The following is a 26953-nucleotide window of genomic DNA, read 5'->3' as shown; positions in this document are numbered from 1 at the left end:
TCTCTCTCTCTCTCTCTCTCTCTCTCTCTCTCTCTCTGTGTGTGTGTGTGTGTGTGTGTGTGTGTGTGTGTGTGTGTGAATTATTCACATCAGAATATGGACATTGGACTTGGAGAGAGAACTTTGTTAGTAAAGGGTTTCCCTGTAAGCACAATGATTTAGTTCAGTTCCCAGAATCTACATTAAAAAGGAAGGAAGGAAGGAAGGAAGGAAGGAAGGAAGGAAGGAAGGAAGGAAGGAAGGAAGGAAGGAAGGAAGGAAGGAAGGAAGGAAGGAATCCAGTATTATTTCAATACTGTTTGGTCAATAGCTTAAGCATATTGCTAGCTAGTTCTTACATCTAGAATTAACCCATTTCCATTATTTTATATTTTACCATGAGGCTTGTGGCCACTCCCTATGAGATTATGGGGTCCAATTACATTCAAGTTACTACATATGTTCTCAGTGCACTTTTTTAGTGGACTATTTTATGTATGTGATCTGTAAATCTAAAAAATATAATAGTGTGTATTTTCTAATTAATTGTGTGTTTATTTATGGTCTATGCATATGTGAAGACCCTTCCTAAGAATAACGGAGAGTTTCATGAAAAGTGTTAGTTTCTCTTTCCTTTAGGGCAGCAGTTCTCAACCTGTGGGTTGTGACCCCTTTGGAAGACATCTATCTCCAAAAATATTTACATTAAAGGGTTGCAGCATTAGGAAGATTGAGAACCAAGGATTTAGAGTTTTGATCAGTCATTTAGGGGAGTGTGGTGGAAGAGGTTATAAAAATAAAAATGTGTAGCAGTTTTTTTTTTCTAGGAGACAGGAGTGAGCTTTTACCACTGACCTCTTTCTCCCTGATGTGTTTATCAATACTTTAACTATTGTGGTGTACAGAAGTAGTTTATATTTACAGAAAAAAACCTACTGAACCTGTGCAGCAGATAAGGTTCTGTGTCCAGCAGGAAAGCTGTATGCACATGCAGCAGATTGCTACCTTTCCCAGGATGCCTAGAGTGTTACTCAGTCAAAGGTGTTTATTTCTTCTAGGAGCAAGGACTGAAATGGAAAGATCATGTTATGAGTTCGGTTACTGACTTGTTCTGAGATGTTGCATAACAGGGTTTAAATATAAAGTTCAGGGTTTACCACAACTCTAGCACATTCTCTAAATTCTGCTCCATTGAAATGTGTGTAGAGTCATACGATTTAAGGGTCTGAGTATATGTACACATGCGATATTCCTGTAAAAGGTCAATATACAATGTTCGTGTATTTTATGTCATTTCACACACTAGACATTCTTTTGCAGGCCATGGAAAATGCCTTAAGTCAGATTTCTTGTAGCATTAAAAATTAAACTTTAAAGTGGTAATGCTTGTAATCTGAGCACATAGAAGATGGAGGTTAGAATATCTGAAGTTCAAAGTCTTCTTTAGCTATCTAGGGGCTTTGAGGTCAGCCTTGCATACAGAAGCCCTTCTCTCAAAAGTGGTGTGTGTGTGTGTGTAGCTATAATATTTAAAAATGTAGCTTGATTTTGAACAACTTGGAGAGTAGAATAGGGAAATTAATTGGTTAGAAAGTATTTTCTATGTTGTGGCGTTGATAACATCTTGCTGTTTGTCTCTGCAGCCAGGACTGTTCACAAGTGAAGTCAAGCACATGGTGGGTTTTGTTTTGCTTTGTCTTTTTCTTTGGTTTTACAAGACAGGATTTCTCTGTGTAACACTCCTTCCTGTTCTAGAAATTGCTTTGTAGACCACACTGGTCTTGAACTCATAGAGATCTGTCTGCCTCTGCCTCCCAAGTGCTGGGATTACAGGCGTGCACCAAACTGCCCAGTTACATGTGCTATTTTCCACTATTCCTCCTTTAGAATCAACTGCAAGTCCTTGAATTGAGGTAAAAAAGATGCAAATATAAAACTGTAGTAAAGTGACACCAGGACAAAGATTACCAAGGGAGGAACTGTGTGCTGGGATCCTCAGCTTTCCGAGACAGGAAGGAAACGCTGCCAGTGAACTTTCCCTTGATGGCTACCAGTTTGATTATTTTGTTTGTTTAATCCTCCTCATCCTTCTGTGTTGTGGGAGGTCCTTCCGCTCCTCCAGCCAATAGCCACCTAGATACCAGCCCATTGGGGCGTGGTCTCTTTCCCTTTAAAAAAAGCGGCTACTTTCCTCCTCTCTCTCTTTACTTTCTGTTCCGGTTTTGGTGATTAGACTTTTTTCTAATTGCGTGTGTAGAGAGCTGTTGTCTGGGACGGTGATCTGTAAGTTTATTCCCCTTTAAATAAATACCACCCTATTAATCACAATTCCAAACTGGTGTGGGATTGTTTATGACTTGCGCCTTCATCTGGCGCCCAACGTGGGGCTCGAACCCACGACCCTGAGATTAAGAGTCTCATGCTCTACCGACTGAGCTAGCTGGGCGCGGTGGTGCATGCCTGTAGTCCCAGCTACTCGGGAGGCTGAGACAGGAGGATCGCTTGAGTCCAGGAGTTCTGGGCTGTAGTGCGCTATGCCGATCGGGTGTCCGCACTAAGTTCGACATCAATATGGTGACCTCCCGGGAGCGGGGGACCACCAGGTTGCCTAAGAAGAGGGCACCAGACCTCATTACAGATGGTTGTGAGCCACCATGTTGCGGGAGGTCCTTCCACTCCTCCAGCCAATAGCCACCGAGATACCAGCCCATTGGGGCGTGGTCTCTTTCCCTTTAAAAAAGCAGCTACTTCCCTCCTCTCTCTCTTTACTTCCTGCTCCGGTTCCGGCGACTAGACTTCTTCCTAATTGCGTGCGCAGAGGGCTGTTGTCTGGGACGGTGATCTGTAAGTTTATTCCCCTTTAAATAAATACCACCCTATTAATCACAATTCCAAACTGGTGTGGGATTGTTTATGACTTGCGCCTTCACTTCTGCTTTAACAAAGTCTCACTGTGTAGTAGCTCAGGTTGATCTGAGTCTTACTATGTAGTCCAATCTGGTCATGAACTTGCAGAGACCCTCTAACCTCTGCCTCCTAAATGTGAGGATCACAGTTTTGCTCTATCAAGCCAGATTGTTAACCTCTATGCTGTTTTAAACACCTTGGTTTCAGGCCTGGAAGTGGTGGCGCAAACCTTTAATCCCAGCACTCGGGAGGCAGAGGCAGGTGGATCTCTGTGAATTCATAGGCCAGTCTGGTCTCCAAGAGCTAGACAGGCTCCAAAAGCTACAGAGAAACCCTGTCTTGGGGAAAAAAAAAAAAAACAAAAAACAAAAAACAAAACAAAACCACCTTGGTTTCCTCCAAATTTTTGTGATGAATTCTTTCCAATTCCCACTAAGTAACATAAGGATGTATCTCAGTGATAGTAGCTTGCATGGCATGCAGGAGGTCCTTGTTTTTAACCCCTGCATGGTATTGGTGGTGGTGGTGGTGGTGATAACTGAGAAAGTTAAGGCAAATATATTCCTAAGAGATTATTTCTTATATGATGTTTGTTCTGTCTCTTCAGGTTGAGAGGGAAGGTATCTGGAACATTCCTACAAAAAAGCCTCAGAGATTCCAGAAACCCATGGAAATCCTGTCTACTCATGGGCTGCCTATAACCACTGACAGGAAAAGGCCCAAATGGTGACTTACTTTGTTACTTAGTTACTTCTGTCTTAGTTACTTTTCTAGTGCTTAAAGAGACTCTATGGCCAAGGCAACTTATAGAAGCAGTTTATTGGGGCTTACAATTCCCCAGTGTGAGTCCATGACCACTGTGGGGAGTATGCCAGCAGGGGGTAGTCATGGTGCTGAGAGGTCACAATTGATTCACAAGCAGGAGGCAAAGAAAAATGAACTACCTGAGAATGGCAGTGTCAGCCTTTGAAACCTGAAAACCCACCCCAGTGGCACACCTCCTCCTAATTCTTCCCAAACAATTCCACCAACTGAGGACCAAGTATTCAAATGTACTGACCTATGGGGTCATTCTCATTCAGACCACTACACCTTCCATATCTCTCATCAATCCATTTTCTTGGAAGAGCTGAGATGAATCTAAAATCCTGCTGGCAAAAGAGGATGAGTAAAGATGCTCCAAGGTTTCCAGCTGTGGGACAGGGGAGACCCAGGGTGAAGAAGAATTACAGAGACCTACAAACAATATCTCTCCCTTGTGCATTACCCAGTCAATGCAAGTTGCCCTGTTGGACTAGAATAGAAGCATTAAATATGTACAGAGAAGGTAGATTACTGGCTGAAGAGAGCTGAAGAATGGGGAAAGCAAAGGGAGAGAAAGCAAGGCCTAAAGACAGAACAGATGAAACAGGTATTTTCTTGAAGTCCATTATGGCTCTTTAATAGAAAGGCTACATCATAATTAAAGCTGTCCTTTAGGACAAGGGAAAGATGGACTATGTGGAGACAAAACAGGAAGATAGAAAGTGCAAGTAGGGAAGCCTGTTAGAAGAGAACTGTAACAATTCCCCAGTGACATTGTGAACCTACTGATTATAGTACAAGTCAGAAGAAAACTTGACTAAAGGCCTTTGTGGGAGACGTGCCCTCTGGACTAGGAGTATTTTGATCTTATTGTCAGGTGGTGGTGGCACTGACCTTTCATTTCAGCCCTCAGGAGATAGAGGCAGGAGGATCTCTGAGTTCCAGGTCAGCCTGGCGTACAGAGCAAGTTCCAAGATAGCCAGAATACACAGAAAAACTGTGTCTTGGAAAAAAAAAGAAAGAAAAACAAAACTAATCTAACAAAATTCTAGTATCTTGTAGGGATCCAGCTCAGTTACTCTGCATGTCCAAAGCCCTGAACCTAATTTCTAAAACTGTATAATAAATCAGGTACGGTGATAAACACCTGTGATGCCAATAAAAACAAAGCAAAATCGATAAAAAGTTTGCTGTTTGTTTGTTTAAATAATGAATTCTATCTTCTACTCCACCTCCAGGGAAGCCCTGTTTTTTTCAGGTCCATCTTCCGATCTCCTACATTCTGAGTGCATATGTGCTCCACTGGCCCTTCAGGACATACACACTCATCATGCAAGTCTCTATAGGGCCTTTCTGGAGACTAGAAGTCAATAACACCAGTAAGAGCTAGAATGCGTGCCTTTCAGATAGGAGAGGTAAACAAAAATGAAATGACAATCTACACGAGAAGGTCAGAGGAGAGGGGGTGGTAGACTGCCCCGCCTTCCTCTTTCTTTCTTTGATCTTGAACTTCTCTGATCCTCCTGCTTCCTTTCCACTCCAGAGTTCAAGGATTATTAAGTGTTGCTACCCGATTTATGCAGTGTTGAGTCTGAAACACGTGGTTTTGTTTTGCTAGGCAGGCACTCTACCCTGAGACACATCCGCAGAGCCTTTCATGACTTCCTTCATCTTCTCCTACTTCCTAACTTTCACAAAAAATTTTCTTTACACTTTGTCTCAGTTCACAATAAATATCTGCTTCCGTGTCTGACTGCCTCATGTCTCCTTGTTCTACCCATACATACAGCATTAACACTCCTGCTACTAAAAAGTATTGCAAAAATGTGGCCGCACAAAACCACAGGAGCTGCAGAATCTGTCTGCAATATTGAGTGAGGTCACATGCCTTCATGGCAGAATGGTTGCATTTACAGAAGCCTAGTCAAGGATGCTATAACGTAAGAATTGAGAGAAGACTGACATTGGAAATTGGAGGTCAGAAGCGAAAAAAGAAGTCAAGGCTGAGGTCAACATTGGGGTCAAGGTTGGAAAGGATAGATTTACAAGAAATAAGTCTTTTTAATGAAACTGGGAGACGTAGAAACACAAGTGGAGAGAGGGATAGATGTGGGCAAAAACATTTTAATAGGAATTTTGTATGAGGAGTATGGATCAGGAGGAATACAGAAACACAGAAGTTGGATCTCCTGGCCCCTTCTCTTGGCGCTGATGCATCAGCCTAACCCAGGGGCTTGCACTGGTACAGAAAGTCTTGTTGCACTGTGCTCCTCCCTTGCGTATTTAATAGCACTCTGAATTCACTGTATTTGCTCCTGAAATGGACCAAATAACAGCTGACTACAAAGGAAGAGAATTAGCTCATCTCTGGCTTTGGGATGATGTCCTGGCAGGAGAGTCGATGAAAAGTCTTGATGTTATCTATTCTCCTAGACTTAAAATCCCATGAGCTTGATAGAAACTTTCATTTAAAAAACAGATGTTAAGTGACTGGATTTAAGTAAATGTTATAACTTATCATTCTACAAGAGATTGTTTATTTAAAGAAAGGATATACAGATCAGAGAAATGTAATATATATGCATTACATTTGATATATATGCACACACACACATTACACAATGGAATTGTCTCAGCCATAAAGAAAAAAGTTATGTTTTGAATAAAAATAATCTCAGCTGGACATGAACAAATAAAGCAAATTAAGCCTATCACAGATAGATAAACATCATGTTTCCTATCATTTGTAGTTCTCAAATTTTGTATAGGTTTATAAAATCCTGGATTCATATATGACATTAAAGTAGAGAAGTAAAGCTGTCTAGAAGACAGAGGGGTCTAAGAGTTTGGGAAAGGATGAGATAAAGGAGTATACTCAACATATAATATATACGTGTATGAAAGCTTTTTAAAATAACAATTTAAGCATAGACCAATTCTCATGTATTGAAAAACTGGGTGTGCAAGGTGTTTGAAAGTTTAGAATGTTGAACAGATTAAATAATAGCTTAAGAATTTTATTTTGGGGCTGTGAAAATGGCTCAGTAATTGTAAGCATTTGCTGTTCTTGCAAAGGACCCAAGTTAAATTCCCAGCCCCAAGACTGGGCAGTTCACAACTGTCTGTAACAATAGCTCCAAAAATTCCATGGCACTGCATTCATATTCTCACACCTATATACAGACACACACTTATTAACACAATTGAAAATAAATAAATAAAATCTTTAAAAAGAGTTAAAATAGGAATATTTAACCAACTACATAACAGATTTAAATGACTGACTAAAAAGATGGAAGTTTTGATCAGTTGCATTACTGATTGTTTTGACATGTATTTGTGTGCATACAAATAAGCCTGTAGAGGACAAAGGAGCAGCCACTGAGGGGGCAGGCCTGAGCCAGAGACCTTTGTGGGACCTAGCCAAAGCCAGGGACCTCTGTGGGAGCAGGCCCAAGCCCGTGACCTCCAGTGGAGAAGACCTGAGCCAGCAACTTCTGCCAGAGCAGGCCCAAGTCAGCAATCTTTAAGGGAACAGGTCTGAGCCAACGGCCTCTTCCAGGGGAGGTCCTTGAAAGCGACCTCTGCAGGAGCAGGTACAGGGGAGCAACCGCTAAGAGAGGAGGCCCTAGCCAGAGACTTCTGTGGGACTGGGCCAAAACCAGGGACCTCAGCAAAAACAGGCTAAGCCAGGGATCTCTGTGAGAGCAGGCCCAAACAACTTCTGGAATTGCAGAGTGAACCATATGAACCTTGGATCCACCGGCACCTGGAGGATTGATCATGACATAGGCCCAACTACACCAATCAGGAAAAAAGATGGGTAAACAAGATAAGAACACACTCAACACCACAAAAAAAAAACCAAAGAAACAAAAACACACACACAAAAAAAAACACGACAACCAACAAAACTTGTGGCTCTACAATAGCAAGACCTGAACACTTCAATATACATGAAGAAAAAGACAATGACCTAAAAAAATAACATTAGGAGAATGTTTGAGACCCTTAAAGAGGAAATGAAAAATTTCCTCAAAGAAATGGAGGAAAAGACAAACAAAAAGATTGGAAGAAAACAACAAACTCCTTAAAGAAAACCAAGAAAAAGTAATCAAATAGATAAAAGAAATGATTCACGACTTAAACACCAAAATAGAGACAATAAAGAAAACACAAAACGAGGGAATTCTGGAAACAAAAATTATGAGAAAACAAACAGGAACCACAAATGCAAGCATAAACAGCAGAATGCAAGAGATAGAAGAGAGAATCTCAAGTGCTGAAGATACAATAGAGGAAACAGACTCATTGATTGGTCAAAGAAAACATTAAATCTAACAAAAGCTTAACACAAAATATCCAAGAAATATGGGACACCATGAAAAGGCCAAACCTAAGAATAATAGGGATAGAAAAAAGTCCAACTCAAAAACACAAAAAATATATTCAACAAAATCATAGAAGAAAACTTTTCCAACCTAAAGAAAGATATGAATATGAAGATACAAAAAACTTACAGAACACCAAGTAAATGGATTGAAAAAAGTCCACTCACCACATAATAATCAAAACACTAAACATACAGAATAATGAGAGAATATTAAGAGCTACAAATGAAAAAGTTCAAGTAACATATAAAGGCAGACCTATCAGAATTACTCCTGACTTCTTAATGGAAACAATGAAAACCAGAGAGTCCTGGTCAAACACTATGCAGGCATTAAGAGACCATGGATGCCAGTCCAGACTACTATACCCAGCAAAACTTTATGTGGGGTAAAGGAAACACTTCTCCACTGCTGATAGGTGTGCAAACTGCTTTGGATATCACTATGGTGATTTCTCAGAAAAGCAGGAAACAACCTACCTCAAGACCCAGCAAAACCACTTTTGGGTACATACCCAAAGGATGCTCAATCATATCACAAAAACATGTGCTCTACTATGTTCACAACAGCTTTATTTGTCATAGGCAGAACATGGAAACAACCTAAATGACCCTCAACCAAAGAATGGATAAGGTAAATATGGTACATTTACACAATGGAGTACTACACAGCAGAAAAAAGTAATGACATCATTGGCAGGAAAATGGATGGATCTGGAAAACATCGTATTCAGTGAGGTAACCCAGACCCAGAAAGACAAATATGTAGTCACTCATAAGTGGCTTTTATACATAAAGAAAAACCAGCCTACAATTCACAATCGCAGAGAACCTGGACAATTAAGAGAGACATACATGGATCTAATCTACATGGGTAGTAGAAAAAGACAAGATATCCTGAGTAAATTGGGAGCATGGGGGCCATGAAGACGTTAGAAAGGGAGGGGAGAGAAAGGGAGGGGAGCAGAGAAAAATATATAGCTCAATAAAAACAATTTAAAAAATAACCCTGTATAGAGTTCTCCCCTTTTACAATGGGTTCCAGGGAGTCTATCTAAGGTTGGTTTTAACTGGACAAATAAATTTCCAATAAACTAAACTTGACAGACATAAACTAAGCATCTCAGGTAGTCATGGTTGCTGAGCCATCTTCTGACCCATTTTTGAAAGTCTTATGAATGTGCATCATCATGCTGCTCACTCTGGACAGTGCAGATGTGAGTGACAGAACACTGGTCATGAAGACTGTACAGGACAGAGGAGGCCCAGCATCTTAGTATGACTGTGACACACACATTCTCAGGCAGCAGGCCTGCAGGGTGTAGGCAAGTCTCTAGGAACAGAACCTCACGACAATTAAGTGGAGAAATCACTGGACAATAATGGAAAGACCACCTCGGACAGACTCCTAGTCATTATTCTGCTATGGCTCTGACAAAGAAAATGTTCAATCATTTGCTTTCTTCCCATTTCCTCACAGCCTTTTGCCTCCCTGCCCTAATTACACCTAAACCAGAATTCCAAAGTATCCTAAGTGCAGAATCATTTGAGACCAAACCCAGTAGCTTCTTGTTATTTGTGTGGTAGAACTGAGGCCACTGTATATTTTCTGCCCCACTTAGTTTTTCCAGTGTCCATGCATCTTATAAATTATTCACAAACTCCTGTGAAATATGAGCTAAAAAATGTGATTGTTGATGGGCTGGGGAGGCAGCTCAGCTGGTAGAGAGCATGTTTTGAAGCACTGGCATCTCTCTTAACACAGCATAAACTAGCTGTAGTGGCACAAATTTGTAATCTCCCAACACTGGGAAATAGAGTCAGGAGGCTTCAAAGTTCAAAGTCATCCTTTCCTACATAGCAAAGTCAAGGCCCTTCTGGGATATATAGGACTTTGTCCCAAAGCAAGGGGCAGAAATATTGCATTGCTCAGTTTCCAAACACAGAAAAGTTATAATAAAACATTACTCATATGTCCTTCAAGAGTAGGGGACCATTTTTTAATCATCATTTGAGATTATAATATAATTACATCATTTCATCTTCCCTTTTCTTTCTCCAACCTCTCCCACGTATCCTTCCTCATATTCATGGTGGGGGGAGCCTGTGTTTTTCAAAGGATTTATTTATATCTATGAGATCCGTAACAGTATTATGAATCTCCAGGAGGTTCATAAATTTTAGCCACGGATGATCAACCAGCCTATCCTCTTGGCTGTCAGGAGTATCGCACATAATCACCAGACAGGTAAGAGTCAATCCTGCTTTTACAGCCCTCCAGGGAGTATGAATACTAACCTCCTTCCATAATTCATTTCACTGTCTAATTGGCTTTAGCATCTGCGAGAAGCTTCTCCCCAAGAAGGTGGTATTTATAAACAAAGGGTTCTCCAGGTGAGACCTAGCCACCTGAATGCCCAAGTCCAACCTCATAAGAGGGAATTAACTGGGACCCTAGAGTGGATATTTGTGGGCAGGGTGGGAAAAGAGATAGTAATAGGCATCTTTCCTGCTAGGAGGAAATGGTTTTGTGCTGTGTTGATAAAACTGGCCAATGCTAGTGCGGTTGGTGGCAAGCAAGGATCAGGAAACTGTAGATGTGTGGTGCCCAACAATGGTACACAGCAAGTGTTTTAGACCCTTGTGAGGGCTATAGAGCAGGGAAGTACCTAAAAACGGCAGTAACTTTTTATTATTCCTTAGTGACTTCAACATTACATCCCATCAAAAGGAATATGGAAACTTACAATTGACAACCACTGATGTGCACTGCTTCCTCTGTAATGCAATGTGCTGTGCACAGGCCTGAGTGTGGATGGGTAAGAATGCTTGGGGTGGGGATGAGGAGCTGGAGTGATCAGAGGTGAGAGAAGAAAAGTGCGTCCCTGGGGTCTTTCCATTGTTGTTTTTGAGACATCATCTCACTGTGTACCTTTGGCTGTTCCCCTATATAGTCTCAAACTCAGAGATCTGCCTCTCTCTGTCTACCAAGTACGGGGATTAAAGGTGTATGCTTAGTCCTATAGATCTTGATAGACATAGGTAAAAGACCTGGATTGAAGCTGAGAATCAGAACTGGCAACTAATTAGAGAAACTGAAAATTAAGGGAAAGCTAAGGACGGGAAGAGAGAATGCAAAGCTGCAAGGAGAACAGGGCTGATTGGGGAAGAGTGTGAGAATGCAGGGTAGCTGAGACACTGACAATATTGGGGCGGAAACAAACCTCGGCCTACAGAAAATATGTTTGCAGAGGAGCCTGTTCTGAAGGCAATTTCAGTTCTCTGGTTAGGATTTTCAAACACCCCCAAAACATGAACTGATTGTAAGAAAGGCAAGCAGATGCTGTAATGAGAAGACATAGCTGTCTGGCCTCTTTGCAGGTACCTAACACCAAGCCCTACTAGATAGACTGAGTGCTGGGAGAGAGATGAGAAGATGTTCAGAGAACAGGCAAGAGGCATCTTAAATACTGTTGAGCTACAGTCGTTTGCAGGAGAAAACATGGCCTAAAACTAGCTGAAAACTTGCTTTCAGAATGTCAAGAGCAGGAGAGAATGGCTTGTGTAAGACTATCAGAGAAGATTGGCACTTTAGTGGTAACATACAATGGCCTAGAATCTAGATCAGTTTAAAGCGAAAATTATCTGGTCTACCATGCCTAGTTCTCCAAAGAAGGCATTTAACTGAAGAGCACAGGGAACTGATGGCTTGAATGACCCTCACTGACAAGAGCAGACCCTCATAAAACTAAAAGCTTTCTGATGGAGAGTGGGTGGAGAGGTATGAGTCATGAGAGTGATTGGCAAGCCTTCTAAACACTGTCCATCTTTCAGACTAGAACAAAGGCTTTGCCCGCTTCTTCCATCTCTCCATTTCCCAACAGCTCTTACATGTCAGTATATATAGAAACATATTTTATGTCAATATATGTATACACACATACATTTGCAGAAAGCTAGAGTTATTTTCCTCAACTTGTCTGTAAATGGCTTATTTTATGAATACTGAATCAAACAATGAAAATCTCCACATAAGAGAAAAAACCCCAAGGTACTTTTTGTGTCCTTGGGATATAAAGAATTGAATAAAATAAAAGACATATATTTCTGTATTAGTGAAGGTGATAGTGAATCATGTTAACTTGTCCAATAAATTTATAATCTCAGATACTATCAATAAAATGACTCTAAATAAAAAGATATTTACATTTACTGGTGTTGCCCTGATCTGCCTGTCTCTGTCTCTCTTTCTGTATGCATAATGTCTGCATAAAATATTTGAACCTGTGCTGATTGATAAGATATGAGATGGATATTTCCTATTACTAATATTCTAATCTCATATTTTTTATAAGATTAAAGAAAAATACCTCTTTGGAAAACATCCTAGAAGGGCAGAAGAGCTATGAAAGCTTCATCAGAATGGGATGGAGTATTGTGGAGTGCCTTCTCCAGGCAGGGCATGAGCCATTGCTCTTCTGAACTCACACATCTCTGATAACCTTCAGAGAGGCCCAGGATCCATGACCAACTGGGTCTCAAAAAGACCCACTCTCCCTGAGGATGTAAGGGCAGTCCATGGTTGTACCAGCAGGGCAGAGGAAGAGGCATTTCTCCTAGCGGTGTGGTTGGTACAAAGGTTCCCATGCCCAGGTAAATAAACAAATAAACTCTCCCCCAAATTTTTGTAAGCAACCCTAATTTATTTTATTTTTCCTTCCTTTTGCTCATTTTATTTTATATTACTTTTTTTTTTTTTTTTTTTTTTTTTGGTTTTTCGAGACAGGGTTTCTCTGTGGTTTTGGAGCCTGTCCTGGAACTAGCTCTTGTAGACCAGGCTGGTCTCGAACTCACAGAGATCCACCTGCCTCTGCCTCCCAAGTGCTGGGATTAAAGGCGTGCGCCACCACTGCCCGGCTTTATATTACTTTTTAAGTTAAATTTTTATTTACATTTTTCCATACAGAATATTTTGATCCTGGTTCTTTCCCCCAACTCCTTCCAGACCCTCGGTGCCTTCCTTCCTCACCCAACTTTATGTTCTTCTTCTCAGCTTAAAAAAGAATAAAAGAGAAAAAACTCACAAAAACACAAAAGTGAAAATCAAATAAACAGAAAACAAATAAAGCAAAAAATACATCCCCTCCCCGGTATGAACATAAATAAGTTATTTTGGAACTATTTTGTGTTGGCCACCTACTCCAGAGCACAGGGCCTGCCCTGCAGTGTAGTTGATACACTCAGTGAGACTCCATGGAGAAAGCTGTTTTCCCTTTGCTAGCAGGTGTATCAGCTGCAAACACTACCCTGGATAGGGGTAGAACCTTGTGGCCACTTCCCTTTCACCATGCTGGGACTTTGTTTGGATTGAGCCTGTGCAGGTCTTGCTTGTGTGCTGTCTCAAACTCTGAGTTCATCAGTGCATCAGTCCTGGTAAGTCTGGAAGACACTGTTTCCTTGGAGTTGGGGAAGGGGAAAAGATGAGCAAAATACATTGTATGAAAAACATTTAAATAAAAAAGGTAATGAATTGAAAACAACAAAACAAAATGAGACAAAATCTCTTCTATTCTTACCCATGTACCAAAACCTGATAAGGGTTCTGGCATGTTCGATTAATTTAAATACATACAAACCTCTTGCAATTATTTGGAAAATATGTCTGCCTGACAATTCTAATGTAAAAATGTGTTTTGTTTGTTTAAAGTAAACTTTTTAAATATTCAAATCAGTACTTTCTGGTATTTTCAGATTTCAAAATTTTGATATTAAACACATTTTAACAGTCTCCCTTCTCTATAATTTAAATAGCAAGAGTTCTTGCTTAGAGATTAAAATACACTAAGTTCAGCAATATTTACAATGCATTGTAGTCTACAGGAATATTCATTGAAAGACAATGTAAACCTCAGGTCTTGGTACAGTAATGCCCCTCATGGAATCACATTGTGAACACTGTCGTACTTTGCATTGAGAGTGTGTTATACCTTGAGAGCACAAAAACCATACAAAAGTACTCCAGGCACGAGAACTCCTAGTATGCATAATATCTTTTATTACTTTGTTGTTCTTTCTAAATGCTGTGCCATACCCACACACATTTGTTCACTGACACACATTACGAGGATCTGCATGAGAGAGAGGAGATGCAAGGATTTCCCCTCTGAGATAAGAAGGCCTTGTACTTTAAGGTTTCTTCTGCTGTTATAAAATACCATAGACAAAAGCAAGTGGAAGAAAGAAAGAGTTTATTTCAACTTACTCATCATTCAGGGAAGTTAGGGGAGGAACTCAAGGTAGGAACCTGGAGGCAGAAACTGATGCAGAGGCTATAGAGTGTTGACTGAGGTTTCTGTCCTGCCCAGTCTCGCAACTGTTCAGCCCCAAAGAAATACACAGAAGTCTATATTAATTATAAACTGGTTGGCCTAGTAACTCAGGCTTCTTATTAACTCTTTCTGAAATCTTAAATTAGTCCATAATTCTTGTTTGTGTTAGCCATGTGGCTTGGTACCTTTATCAGTGAGGCATTCTCATCTTGCTTCCTCTGCATCTGGGTGACACTGCAGACTGATTCTTTCCTCTTTCCAGAATTCTCCTGTTCTCATTGCCCCGCCTCTACTTCCTGCCTGGCTACTGGCCAATCAGTGTTTTATTAAAAATAATACAAGTGACAGGATAAAAGACCATTGCCCCACAGCACTAGAGGAATGTTGCTCTCTGACTTGCACCACTTTGCTTGCTCAGTTTGCCTTCTTATATAACTCAGACCCACTTATCCAGGAATAATCTCACCCTGTTAATCTGAAAGATTTTGATCAAAATCCAAATCATTGTGACCAAATTAGTTAAAGCAAACAGTTAATTAAAGAAAGTGTACAGAATGCCTCCTCCTAAGGCAGGGTTTGAGTTGTCAGCATTGGATGTGAGGAAGACAAGGTTCTATAGCTCAGTGGTAGGGGTTTTGAAAATGGGGTGGGGGGATTTGGTGGAGCAAAATAGGTGGGGTTACAGGAACAGAACATAAGCATAACAAGCTAGTGTATCAACCTCCTGAAACAAAGATAAGATTGCAAGGTGGTCATAACAAGTTAGTCATGACAACCTCCTGAAACAAAGATAGGATTGTGATGTGGTCATTACAAGATGCCTTTGAAACAAAGGGAGGGTTGCTAGATGGCTTTGAAACAAAGATATGGTGGCTGTTTCCTATAAAAGTCAGTACAGAACAATTTGTAATTAAGGTTATAGGAGAGGCATAGCCCAATCCTTGAAAAACAGAAATTTAATCATAAACAGAAATCAACCTAGTCTGTCTTTACTGTAAGATGATTTGTAAGCCTAAGATGGATCCAGGCTAGTTTATCAATCTCCTGTCAACTGGGCCCTCCCACACCAGTTCAAGAATATGCCCAATCTAATGGAGGCATTTTCTCAACTGAAATTCCTTCTTCCCAGATGACCCTGACTTGTGTCAAGCTGACAAAAAAATACCTTTTTTAATATTATCCACTCTAAGTTCATCCATTTTTCTGTAAATTTGTGATTTCATTTTGTAGAGCTGAATGATACTCCATTTTTGTCTTAGTTCCTATATTATTGCTCTAAAGTGACACCATGACAAAGGTTCCATAGAAAAGAAATCATTTAAAGGGTGTTTGCTTACAGTTTCAGAATGTCATCACAGCAGGGAGTATGGCAGCAGTCTGGCAAACAGGCATGGTGCTTGAGCAGTAGCTAAGAACTTATATCCTTTTCCTCAGGTAGAGACAGCATGACTTTTGAAACTCCAAAGCCCACAACAGTGACATACTCCTCTAACAAGCCCATATTTCCTGATCCTTCTTAAAATACTCCACCAACTGAAAGCAACCATATGTATGAGCTTATGGGGGCCATTCTTATTCAAACAACCAAAATATCCATCACTGTATAGCCATCATCTCTATTCGACAACCAGATTGGGTCCATTTCCTTGCTACAGTGAATAAGACACAATAAAATGCAGAAACACTATCTCTATAGTAGGGTATGGAGTTCTCTGGAGTTTTTTCAGAAATTTGAAAACACTGAGAAATGCACTTGTTTTTACCATTGTATGTTATAATTATAAAGTGTACCATTCTTGATATATAAATATATTTTGGGGATTTTTTAAAATTAAAAAAAAAATAAATTATTTCCCCTCTTCCTGCTCCCCAGACCTCAAAATTATGACTTTGTGTTGTTTGATAATACATTTCACTGGGGTTAGGGGTATAGCTAGAGGACTTGCTTAGCAGGATCAAGGTCTTGAGTTCAATCCCTAGCATTTCACAAAAGTGGGTATGGTGATACATGCTCGTAACCACAGAACACACTGTCTCAAAACCAAAAATATGTAAAATGCTGAAAAAGATTTCGCTGCTAGCAGTTCACATTCAGGACTTTGGAGGATAGTCTTAGGCAGATGATTGGACAGCTGTCTTGCAAAAACAAACAAACAAACAAAAAAACCACTGTTTGGTCTTTACCACTGTGGCTCCTTACTGTGAAGCTGAACTCTTCACATGAGATGCAATAGAGTTAGGGTGATTAGCACCTTTGTGCTAGGGAAAGCTTCTCAAAGATGTGGACATATTCCATTTGGGGGTCCTGAGCATGGAAGAGTCCAAATCCACTTCCCCTACAGCTTAATCCTGCTGAGGTTCCTGGCTCTGCCGGATTGTTGTGGGCACTAGTTCCCAAACAAAATGTAGCATGAAACAGAATTCTTGCCCAGTTGCTCATGTGTGCAGCTGTGCATGGCATAAAAATGCCAAACCTTCTGCTTGCCAAACAAGTTAGCGCTGGATGGGTAAAATGAGTGGGATCAAAAATGATGTGGAAGACACACACAATAAATAAATAAATAAATAAATAGAAAGTAAAAAAAATTAGTTAGCTCTCTGTGTGTGTGTATGTTCACAGATATCTTTACAGCAGAAATTAGCAAACTGTAACCTAGAGACCAAGTCTTCCTGCTATGAGTAGTTTCTATTCTGTTAAACGTTAAAGAGGGAGGAAAAGGACAACAAAGAAAAGCATAGCCTAACATTTTATTCTCTGGCAGTAAGTTTGCTGAACCTAGAGCAGAGTTCCTGTTCCCTTTTGCCTGCACTTGCTTTTAGTGACCCCTCTTCATCTTCTCTAGAGAGGAGCTGACCAAGTCCTCGGCTGCTGATCAGCTACAGTGCTCACCAACTACAGCTTCTCTTCTTGCTCAGAGGCAAAGCCACAGACAACAGAATGTTTCCTCTCCTCCACGGCGGCTCTTCTCTAGGCTTCCCTATGGAACCAGAACTAGGGATGACACACCTACAAGCAACAAGAATTCTGGCTTTCGTTGTCCAGTGCAGTGCAGAAGCATGCTTTAGACAGGAGGTCCTTTAGGTTCAAGAAAGGGTTCATGAGGCCCCTGGACTCAGTATGGTGACCCAGAGTGCTTTGGGGTTCATACTCCTTCCTTCAGGAGGTGTCTCCACTGCCAAGCTTAGATCTGTCCACTGTATGTGGTGGTCGTTAGCATCTTGAACTCAGACATGGGATGTAGCTCAGTTGGAAGAGTGCTTGCTTAGCATGCACAAAATCCCTGGGTTCAACTCTAGTGCCACACAAACCCAGCCTGAGACACACTGAGAATTTCTGCACCTGTGAAGGCAGGGGCATTCTCGCCTACATAGGAAGCTGGAGGCCAATCTGAGCTGCTTGAGACTCTGTCTCAAAACACAAAACAAAGTCTTGAACTTAGTCCCCTAAATAAAAACCTATAGTTCTGGAGACTTTGGTTTCTCAATGGGTCAATGGTTTGGCTTTAATTATAGAGAGGGTGATGTAGGTGGGTCTTCTTTCTATGTGTTGCTTTCATTGGTTAATTAATAAAGACACTGCTTGGCCTGATAGGTCAGAACATAGGTGGGTGGAGTAGACAGAACAGAATGCTGGGAAGAAGGGAAGTGAGTCAGACACCATAGCTCTCCTCTCCAACATGGACGCAGGTTAGAATCTTCCCGGTAAGCCACCACTTCATGGTGCTACACAGATTATTAGAAATGGGTTAATCAAGATGTGAGAGTTAGCCAGTAAGAGGCTAGAGCTAATGGGCCAAGCAGTGTTTAAATGAATATAGTTTCCGTGTTATTATTTTGGGTAAAGCTAGCCGGTGGCTAGGAGCTGGGTGGTTGGAAGCAGCCCGCAACTCCTTCTACAAGAGGGGAATAACAGTACTTCCTATTTCATTGAACTATATAACGATTAAATTATTTCATCTGTATGACATTGTCTTGAGATTTTGGTAAGTAGCCGAGAAAGTGCCAGCTCTCTCTGTTGCTTAGTATTCTGAGGCTTAAGCACTGTCATGTCTTGCTTTCCACACAGTCTGTACTTACTCATGCCAGTATGGTTTAAAGAAAAGTCCATTTCAAACTTAGGCCACAGGGCCGGCAAGACTAAGAAACAGGTGAAATGTGTTGACAAGGCTTCTCAGCTTTTTTTTTTCCTGGTTGGGGGAGGGTCAGAGTGCAGTCAGAGCTGTTGAGACTTGGATACTGTGTAGCACAAACTGACCTTAAACTCACATTGTAGCTAAAGATGACCTTGAACTTCTGACCCTCTTGCCTCCAGCTCCCAAGTGCAGGGATAACAGGTATGGGTCACCATACCCAGCTCTCCTGTGTTCTTTGTCTGTGTGTTTATATGTACATGTATGTTTGTGGATGCCAGAAGTCATCCTCAGGTGCTATTCCTCAAGAGATTCCCACCTTGTTATTTGGCGAGAGAGACTCTTGTTGGCATGGAACATATAAAGTAGACAAAGTTCCAGGAGAGACTTGTCAAAAACAAAAACACCCCCACACAAAAATAGAGAAAAAGAGGTTCAAAGACATTTTTTAAATTACTTAGATTATTATTCTTATTATTGTGTGTGCGAAGATGGCTGTGTGGGTGTATGTATGTGGAGATTAGAGAACCTCTTTCCACACTGATGTGGTAGGGTAACTAACTCAGGCTGCATGCCAAGTGACCTTGCCACTTCTCTGACTCTTTTTTAAATTCTTAGCTCTGGCGTTTACATAAGGTTTTCTCAGCTTTTTCACCATGCTAATGAACAGCACACATTTCTAGAAGACAAGTTCAATGTGGTAGTTCAGAACTTCTTTATTTTTTCTGAGACAGGGTCTCATGTAGCCCAGGTTAGCCTCAAACTCACTATGTCATAAGCATGAGAACTTCTGGTTCTCCTCTCTTCACTTAAATTGGTAGAGACCTGCGATTACACACATGCCCCACACTAGGCTTATAGAATGTGGGGCCTTGTGCATCCAGGGCCAGCATTCTACCTTTCATTGCCTTTGACTGACTTAATCCTTTACTGTCAGGAACATGGATTAAGTGCCATAATGAGTACAACACAGTTTGAGAAACGCCGACATAAGGAATGACTGTGCTTATAAAATAACTATTAAATCACAAAAAAAAAAAAACTGGGCATTCTTCTCAGAAAGTATAGTGGGCTTCGATTCTAGTGCCTATAAGACTGGCATGTCTGGGACTGTGTGTCAATAGTGGGACTAGCCACTTGCATGAAACCATGACATGTCCAAGATTATATCATGAGTCTCATAGGTAGGGTCTGAAGCCGAACCACTGGGAAGAAGCAGAGCCAACAGAACTACCGACAGGAATTGCTTCCAGATCGTCTTTTGAAACGGCAGGAGTTTCCACTGTTTGGGGTCAAGGAAGGTGCAGCATCTTTTAACTAGACTGAGAAATTCTGTTCTGTGTCTGTCTCCAGCCAGCATCTGCCTGCACAGTCAGCCACTCCATGAACAGGAAAGGCATTTCCTGTCATCTGAATATTTGTGCTCCCCCATTCCAAATTCATATATTGGCATCCAATGCCAAAGGTGGCATAAGATGAGGAGCTGCTTCTGCTAGACCTCACTAAGGGGTGTGTCAGCCTTCCTAAAGAATTGTGAGCTAGTTTGTCCTCTGCACCCTTAAAGGTGTTAGATGAGTTTAGATGTGGGCTTTTCACTTGACACCAGATCTGCCAGAACCAGCATCTTGGCATTTCAAGCTTCCAGAATAGAGGACAATTTCTGTTGTCTAGAAGCTACCCAGTTTATATAATTTGAAGTAACAATCTAAACCAAGATAGCATCTTAGCTTACTGGAGACAGACAGAACTCTATTACTTTTATTTACAAAAATCTCTCTGTGTTATTTACCTATGTGAGTGTGTAACATGTGTGAATTACCCAGGGAGGTCACAGAGGGCATCCGGTTCCCTGGAACTAAAGATATAGACTCTTGTGAACTGCTCAATGTGGGTGGTGGGAACTAAACTGTAGACCTTTGGAAGATAGGCAAATGCTCTCAACCACTGATCCATCTCTTGGACTAAAAGAATTGTCTATTTTAAGGAAAAGTTTCTTTTAGACTCAGAACAACACAAAGGTGAAGAAAGTAATACACAAATTGAAACTATAGTACTTTTCTTAGGTTGAGTTTGTATTGCTGTGAAGAAACACCATGACCACAACTCTTACAAAGGAAAACATTTAACTGGGGCTGGCTTACAGTTCAGAGGTTTAGTCCATTGTTGTCATGGCCGAAAAGACAGCAGCATGCAAGCAGCACAAAATGTGCCACACTTGGAGTGGTTTGAGCATAGATGTCAAAGTTGGCCTCCACCTTGACACACTTCCTTTAACAAGACCACACCTCCTAATAAAGTCACTTCCTATGGGCCTGGCATTCAAACATAAGAGTCTATGGTGATCATTCCTATTCAGATGACCACAGTATTGGTATTTATATTTATTTGGAAGTATTTGTTCATATTTGTATTTGGTATTTTAACTTTGTGAGATTTTTTTCTTTTTTTCTTTTCTCTTCCTCTTCCTCCCTCCCTCCCTCCCTCCCTCCCTCCCTCCCTCCCTCCCTCCCTCCCTTCCTTTCTTTATTTTTGTTTTCATTCTTGTAACAGTATCTCAAGTAGTATAGGCTGGCCTGTAATTGAACTCTGATCCTCCTGTGGATCAGACCGTGTTTGGTTAAATTTCAAGATAATCTAACATTTTAAAATAACTAACAGGGACATCGAGATGGCTCATAAGCTAAGAGGGCATGCTGCCAGACCTGACGACTTGAGTTGGATTCCTGGGACCCACATGGTGGACGTTATTACCAAATGTGCACTGTGGCATTTGTGCACATCCCATACAATAAAAGAACACCATGTTTTTTCTTAATAAGAGAATAGAAAATTTTCTTAGAAAGCCAATGTAAAACATGTAAATTAGAACTATAGTTGAGTTTAGAAGATATGAGATTTATTTATTTATTTATTTATTTATTTATTTATTTATTTATTGGTTTTTCAAGACAGCGTTTCTCTGTAGCTTTTGGAGCCTGTCCTGGAACTAGCTCTTGTAGACCAGGCTGGTCTCAAACTCACAGAGCTCCGCCTGCCTCTGCCTCCCGAGTGCTGGGATTAAAGGCGTGCGCCACCACTGCCTGGCTCCTCCTCCTCCTTCTTCTTTTTTATACTTTCTTTGCTTTCATTTGTTTTAAGGCAGAATCTTCTGTAGCTCAGGCTGGTCTCAAGCTTCTACACAGCTCAATATGAGTTTTATTAAGTCTATAAACATTTCTGTAATGTTCAAGAGAACTTAGGAGACATATTTTATAAACAGTCAGTCATATTTATGAACATTAGACAAGTGATTTTGATTTTACTTTCCCAGCAACTTAAGCTTTTTGTTCGTTTGTTTCGAGACAGTGTTTCTCTCTGTAGCGGTGGCTGTCCTGGTCTCACTCCATAGACCAGGTTGGCCTTGAACTTGGAGATACACCTGTCCCTGCTTCCCAAGTGCTGGGACTAAAGGTGCATGAACCACCACCTGGATGCAATTTAAACAGCTTTTAAAAGGAAATTGGGCTCCTTAAACATATACATGCAGTTTAATGTGTAGGAATTTCATTAACCAAACTAACAAAATGCTTTTTACAAGGTAACAGGTGGGTTTTTTTAAAGTTAGACTTTTTCTTGCCATTTTGACCCAGCTCTCAATACTAGCTTAAGCAGGCCTTGAATTTGTGGCGATCTTCCTGCCTCAGCTGCCAGAGTCATGGGATTACAGGTGAGGGTGACCACATGAAGCTTGATAACTCAAATTCCGAAGGTTAAAAGAATAGTCAAGTTTTTATATGTATAACTAATAAGATTACATACAATAGAACGGCATATCCTGTAACCAGGTTTTCTTATGGTGGCAGAGGAGGAGAAAAGGCCAGGAGCGGGTAGGCTCACTCTCTTTCCCTAGTCAGTACACACTGTGAACACTGCAAGCAGAGGACACACACCTGATTAAGCCCTGTCTGTATTCAGTGAAGTTTTTAGATGCTCCTGAAGGAACCGCGTGGCATGAATTCTATTATAATGTGGTCCTTTTCGTTAAGGAGCTCTGCCCACTTGGCTCTTTTCTCCTCTCTGTACAAAAAAAAAAAAAAAAGTTTTTTTCTTTTTTAAAGATTATTTAGTATACAGTGGAGTTTTGGCTGTATATATGTCTGTTCAAGGTCAGATCCTCTGAAACTGGAGTTATAGGCAGTTATGAGCTGCCATGTGGGTGCTGGGAATTGAACCCGGGCCCTCTGGAAGAGCAGTCAGTGCTCTTATCCACTAAGCCATCTCTCCAGCCCCCCTTTTATTTATTTTTATTTTGAGGCCCACGTTGAGCTCAAATGTCACTGTATTTAGCCAAGGATAACCTTGAACGTTTGATCTCCTGCTTTATCTCCACCTCTTTATTCTGGGATTTTAGATGTGTGCCTCTGCACTATGGAACCCAGGGCTTCCTGAATGTTACGCAGTCGCTCTACAAATTGAGCAACACCCAGAGCCCAAACATCAGAGTAGTTTTTAGCAGTCCTTGCCCTTTCTAGTCTGGACCTGCACTGTCTCCCTTCATGGAAATGCAGATTGTGTCTTCAGAAACCTTACGTTCATGTTCTTGGCTTGCCTGCAGCAAGGCCTGCGATCCATTATTTGATTTCATTATGCCATGCATTAGACTGAGAATATATTGTCTACCCACTGTGGGCCCAGTGCCCTAGGAGACACAGACCTTGCTTCCTTTCTCTGCTGTGAGGGTACAGGGAGAAAGGTCGCCAGAACTTGACCAGGCTGATACCTTGATCCCAGGGCTCCTAGCCAACAAACTGTGAGGAACGTGTTTGACTTTCATGTCATCCTGTCTAAGGAAGACAATGCCTTTTCAGTTGTTGAGAAAATTAGAAACAGTACACACAATGTCTTGAAAAGTGCTTGCACCATGTTTTATGAATGAGAGCAACTGACACTATAGCCAGTATACGCACATGTACAAAGTCACTGCACGCTGACCTGGGATTACATAAATTTAGCAGGAGACTGTTTATTTGTTTTTTTTTTTAAATAACATAACTGTTTATTGAATCTTTGGGTATTTCACACCATGTACCCCAATTCTGCTAATTTTCCAGTCCTTCCATATCCACCCTCCACCCTTGTAGCTGCCCCCACAAAAAGTTAGTAAAAAATAAAAATGAGAAAAGAAAAGAAAGTAAAATAAGAACAGCAACAAAAATGTCGTCAATCCCTCTGGGCAGCGACCTGCTTTTCTATCAGCCGCAGTGTTTCTGTGAGTTTTAACCTGCATGTTCACAACATTGTCATTCATTGTAGTGACACTGGAGTTTGCAGTGCATCCCGCAGTATCATGCCAAATCAGCCCAGCCCAAACAGCTTTACTTGTGACTGTTCATTGCAGTGAGTAGTTGGTCTAGTTCAAGGTCTCTGGCTTCTGTTACCCTGTCAATACTGGGCCCTCACAGAGACTCTCAGATATCTTGCTGTTGCCCTAAGTCATGTGGGATCCTGCAGCTATGGATGCACAGAGCTGGCACTTTCCTAGATGGGGAGATGTTGGGGTGGGCAACTTAAAGCCCTATCAGGATACTCCTAATAAAAGGAAACATTATCTGGGCATGGTGGCATACACTTTTAATCCCAGCACTTGTGGGACAGAGGCAGGTTTATCTGTTTTTGTAAGTCCAAGGCTTGCCTGACTGTCTCAAAAATAAATAAGTGAATAAATAAAACATTTAAGCCAGGCTTGGTGGTGTATGTCCATACTACAGTACTCTGTAGGTGGAGCTGGAAGGATCAGTACAAGGTCATCCTCAGCTATATAATGAGTCCGAGATCAACCTGGGCTACATATAATCCTGTCTGAGAAAAACACAGGCAAAACAAGACAAAAAAGCAGCAGGAGCAGAGGACAGGGTAACTCAGGACTTCTTTGTTTACACTGACTGTTTAGTTCACAATGTTTACACCTATCAGTTTCTAAAAAAATACATTTATCACTCGCACGTGTGTGTACATGTGTGAACATGCCGCAGCACCTGAGCAAAGGTAGGACAACTTTTGTTCTCTTGCTTTTCTATGCGATCCCTGAGACTGAATCCAGATTGGCAAAGTTCTTAGTGAGCCATAAAGTCATGTCTCCACTTCCTGCCTCCTATGAACACCAGACGTGCAAATCTGTCTGCCTGGCACACACTTTCCTGAGGACATGCCATATTCATCAAAGTATAAAAACAAGCACTTTAAAAAACTGCCCCTCCTCCCCACCTCTGCAAATGGCAACTTCCCTCTTCTGCATTGTTGGTCTAAACCCAGTAATCATCTTTGGATTCTCCTTTTCAACAACATACCAAAAACTATATTCCATCTTTTATCTTGGCAAGTAGGTAGCTGAGTCAGGCATTGGGACTTAGAGCTGTCCTACTAGTGCTGATGTAGGAAGAGTGCGGGCGCTCAAGGCCAGCTGCCAAGCACTGAATTATAGGCTATCCTGGCAACAGAGTAATATCCTGTCTGTACATCATCTAATTTTTCTAACACCAGCAGCACCCTTTCCCAGTGGACCAAGGCTTTCCTATGTCTTTCCATGTCTGAGAAGGGAAAGCCCTTTCACCTTTCTGTGCTTCCTACCAACCAGCTGACAACTGTTCTCATTCCCAGGATACAGCAGGTATGCTTTCACCCGTTCCAATGTACTTGATGTTCCATCTACCTGGATGCTCCTTTCCTGATGGTGGATACTCACTTCTCTGTCATTAACGTTCTGTTCATGTGTCAATATAACTCAGAACAATGGATTCTCTATCTGAAACAATGCACCATGCTCATGCCCCCACCTTATTTTGCTTAAGCTTTGTTAAGACTTCACTTTTGAGTGTGGTTATCTGGCCAGTCGGGGGCCTGTGGAGTGGCAGTGAGGAGTGTAATCACCAGTGACTGGACTTGCCTGGGACAGCAGGAGCTGGTGTACTACAGAACAGTCTGGCCCTTTGCTGGGTATATGAGTGTATGGGTGTGCATATGTACGTAATAAGCGTGGGAGTACATGTGCACAGGAGGACATCTTCTTCCTGTCTTTAAATGGGTTCTGGACTGAAATCATCAGGCTTGCAGAAAAAGCACTTTTACTTGACGAGTCATCTCTTTGGCCCATGCTCAGCATTTGTGTGGGTGGGTGAGAGTCAAACTCAGGGCTTCATGCTTGCAAGCTAGTTCTTTTGACAGCTTATTCAAACGCTCCACTTGAACAGGAGCAGCAAAAGAGGACAAACCTATCCAAGCCATTTTATACTGTCTTTATGATAAAAGTTAAACCCTAATACAACTTAGTTTATTCTTTTATTTTTAGACAGTCTCACTTAGCACAGGATGACCATAAATTTCGTATGAAGTTAGCAGGGCTTTGGACATCTTATCCTCCCTTATCTTCTTTATTCAGTGCTGAAGAAGAAACCCTGGCTTCATGCAGGGTTTGTAGGCTCCCAACTGAGCCTACAAAGCCTCAATTATGCAACTTGAATATAGTTTTTGAAAGTTTCTTTATATTCTTAACTCCTACTTAGTACAAGACTGAGATGTAAACTTCATAAAGTGTAGGTGCTGTTTGGTTCACTGTAAACAGCTTCTGAATGCCTTCTTCACTAAGCATAAATAAATGTTTGTTGAATGATAGCAAAATTGTCAACACAATATGAAGCTTTTCATGCTGCCAGGGCGGTACAAGGCTGTCAATTAAAGGTGATTGGTGAGACAATGTGTTGTGTGTGTGGTTGGCTTTCTCTTCTGACTGAATCACAAACAGGATCCTACCTGCTATTTCCAGATTCTGAGAGATATGAATAGTAGGTGTAATTTTTTTCAAGATTATTATTTTAAAAATTATATGTTGCCAGATGGTGGTGGCTCACGCCTTTAATTCCAGCACTTGGAAGCAGAGACAGGCGGATGTCTCTGTGAGTTTGAGGCCAGCCTGGTCTACAGAGACAGCTCCAGGACAGCTTCCAAAGCTACAGGGAAACGTGTACAAAAAGAAATAAAAACAAAAAGAAATAAAAAAATTATACATGTATGTATGTGTCTGCATGTGGATATGTTCAGTTGCGGAGGCCAAACAGAGCATTAAGTACCCTGGAGCTGAAGTTATAGGCGATTGTGAGTCACATGACATAATGTTCTTAACTGCTAAGTCATCTTCCCTGACCCTTTTTCTTTTTTTGGCTTTTTGAGACAGGGCTTCTCTATAGCCCTGGCTGGCCTGGCACTCATTCTGAAGACCAGGCTGGCCTCAGAAATGTGCTTGCCTCTGCCTCCCAAGTGCTAGGATTAAAGAGGGCCTTTCTTTTTTCTTTTTTTTTTTTTTTTGAGGGCCTTTCTTGATATAGGATCTTGGCTAAATAGCCCTGGCTATTGAAATTATGCCAATTCTCCTGCCTCAGTCT

At 41.2% G+C, this 26953-nt stretch overlaps 1 non-coding gene across 1 annotated transcript; it reads right to left on the bottom strand.

Moving 5' to 3' along the window:
• Nucleotides 1-2352: 2352 nt before the first annotated feature.
• Trnak-cuu (transfer RNA lysine (anticodon CUU)) lies at nucleotides 2353-2425 on the bottom strand. The gene has a single exon. It is a non-coding gene; the product is annotated as a tRNA-Lys (tRNA).
• Nucleotides 2426-26953: the final 24528 nt, after the last annotated feature.

Source organism: Chionomys nivalis, chromosome 24, assembly GCF_950005125.1.
Source record: "Chionomys nivalis chromosome 24, mChiNiv1.1, whole genome shotgun sequence".
NCBI lineage: Eukaryota > Metazoa > Chordata > Mammalia > Rodentia > Cricetidae > Chionomys > Chionomys nivalis.
This window is presented reverse-complemented; position numbering and strand designations above follow the sequence as displayed.